At 64.5% G+C, this 2592-nt stretch overlaps 1 pseudogene; it reads right to left on the bottom strand.

Moving 5' to 3' along the window:
* Positions 1-1735: 1735 nt before the first annotated feature.
* On the bottom strand, positions 1736-1854 carry LOC111762061 (5S ribosomal RNA; annotated as a pseudogene).
* Between the last annotated feature and the right edge of the window lie 738 nt (positions 1855-2592).

Genomic DNA, 2592 nt, shown 5'->3' on the forward strand with positions numbered 1-2592 from the left:
CCGGCGTCGGATGCGGGCGGCCGCGCTGGCTGCAAACGCCGACCGCGGGGCCAGGCGGAAAGCGGCAGGTGGCCGGATCGGGGCCAGGCTGTCCGCAGGCCTGCGCAGCTGGGGCCAGAGCAGAGGCCCTTGCACCTGGCACCGGGGGCTGCCCAGCCGCAGCGGGAGGCCCCGAGGCACACGCAGCGGAAGCGCCCCCGGGCCGCGGCGGTGGGCGTGGCCTCGGTGCCCGCGCACCTGCGCCTGGGCCCTGCGGGCTGCCGTGGGCACGGGCCTCCCCTCGCAGAGGCCCTGGGCCGCAGAGCTGGGGCCCCGGCCCCCTGCCTTGCCACCCCGAGCCCCTCCAGGCGTCCCGGCCGCAGCCGGCCTAGGCCTCGCTGTCGCCAGCGCCTGCTGACGGCGGAGCTCGCCCAGCTCCTGCAGATGCGCCTGGCGGGAGGCGGGAGGCGAGGGCGACACGGCCGCCCGCTCGGCCAGACCTTCCAGAAGGCGCCTGGGCGCTTGCCGCCGGCGGGAGGGACCCTTGCAACCCGCGCCGCGCGCCCCGTGGGGGAGATCCCCTCGGGAGGCCGCTTCCTTCAGGTCTCCCGCTAGCGAGACCCGGCCTCCGCACACCTGCCCGCCGCCAGTGACACTCTGGACCGCTGGGCCTCGGTCTCCCAGCCGCGAGCCCAACTGGACGCGGAGCCGGGCTGCCAGGACCAGCGCCTCTGCTCGCCGTGCCCTCGTGTGCCCTCGTGCCCCGAGCACAGATCCCGGCCCACGGGCCAGGCCCCGGGCTGCTGCTGGGGCCAGAGGGGCACGGGCCAGAGGCCTCGCGGGCAGCGGACCGGCGGGTGTCCTCCGGGCAGGGCAGGGAGCTCTGGCCCGAGCGGGCCCGGGAGGCGGGTGCTGGTGCTTGGGCTGGACCAGGTGGGGAAGGCACCGGCCCGGGACCCGGGCTCAGCCAGGTGGGTCCCGGGATCAGCCAGGTGGCCCCCGGTCTGCCTCCGCCGCCGCCGGCGGTGTGTCCAGGCACCTTGGGCTCTGAATGCCGCCAGCCCCTTGCGGGAGGAGCGATGGGCCGCGGGCACACGTGCCGGTGTGCGTGCGTGCGTGCGCCTGTGTGTCTGCTTCGCGGGCTCCGGACCGTGTCCCGTTGGTCGGCACAGGGGTAACGACCGCACTGGCTGAGGGAGAGCGCCGACCGCACTGGCTGAGGGAGAGCACCGCCCGCTTTCCCGCTGCCCGAGGGGCCAGGGGATGTGGGTGGTTGGTTAGGTGGGGCCTGTCTCCTGGGCTCAGGGGGCCACGGGAAGTCTGTGGCATGGGGCCCATGGGCGTGGTGCCAGGCAAGGCAGGGAAAGGCGAGAAGGGGCAGGCCCGGTGTGCACGGTTCCAGGGCACGGGCCAGAGGCAGGGCCCGCCGGACGCCGACAGGTCTAGCGGTCCTGGGTTCTTGGGCCCAGGCGCAGTGGGCGCGGGCCCCCGCGGTCCCCAGCCACGTGTGGGTTGGTGCGGGACTGCGAGCTCCAAGGAAGGGCTGGGTGGCCGCCGCCTGCGTGGCTGCCTGCGTGGCTGCCTGCGTGGCTGTGCCGCCAGGGAAGGGCGCGCGCGGGTTGGGGTTGGGGCCGGGGGCCGGGGGCCGGGGGCCGGGGGCCGGGGGCCTACATACCTGGCGCTGAGGGCGGCGGGAAGCCGGGCTCGGGGCTAGCAAAAGGAGGGCGAGCGAGAGGGAGGGGACGGCGCGTGGCAAAAGCCAGAGCACCGGGTATTCCCAGGCGGTCTCCCATGCAAGCACTAAGCAGGCCCGACCCTGCTTAGCTTCCAAGATCAAAGGAGATGGGGCGCGTTCAGGGTGGTATGGCTGTCGATGCTGGCTGCTGCTGGTGGCAGCCTCAAGAGCCTGCTGCGCCCCAGCTGCGCTGCCAGCCGCCAGCCTTCCGCTCCCGCCCCAGTTATTACAGTATGCTCCGCTTGAAACATTTAGCAGTATTACACGGACTAGTAGAAAAAAAATTCTTAATTGATATATTTGTTGATGGAAAGCCATAGAAAAATGAAGTTATGAAATATTCTTTCCTACAGAAGAACCTTGAAAACATTATGTTCAGTGAAATAAGTAAGGCTCATGAGCACAAAAATTGTGTGGTATCACTGCCACATCATGTCTAAAAGTAACAAATTCACAGAGATAGCAAGCAAATTACAGGTTACTGGGGAAGGGGGAGAGGGGTATATTGACAGGAGAGAAAGGAAGGAGTATGTTTTAAATTTTTTTAATTTAAGAAAGAGTTTTTAAAAAGTGAGATTAATATTAATATTTTGTTTAATCCCATGTATGCAAAATAGTGTCCTCTCCATCTCTGATTAATATTGAACATGTATTGAGAAATTTTAGCTTCTCAATTTCATGTCATTGAACTTTCTTATGTATTTAGACTTACATTTTAATTCAAGCATTAACGTTTTTTTCTTCTTTGTTTTCTTTTTAAATGCTATATTAAAAAAATATGAGTTCCCCATATACCCCCACCCCCCCATCCACTCCTCCCACATCAACAACCTCTTCCATCATTGTGGCACATTCACTGCACCTGGTGAATCATTTTG

The sequence above is a fragment of the Dasypus novemcinctus genome, chromosome 23, assembly GCF_030445035.2.
Source record: "Dasypus novemcinctus isolate mDasNov1 chromosome 23, mDasNov1.1.hap2, whole genome shotgun sequence".
NCBI classification, from domain to species: Eukaryota; Metazoa; Chordata; class Mammalia; order Cingulata; family Dasypodidae; genus Dasypus; species Dasypus novemcinctus.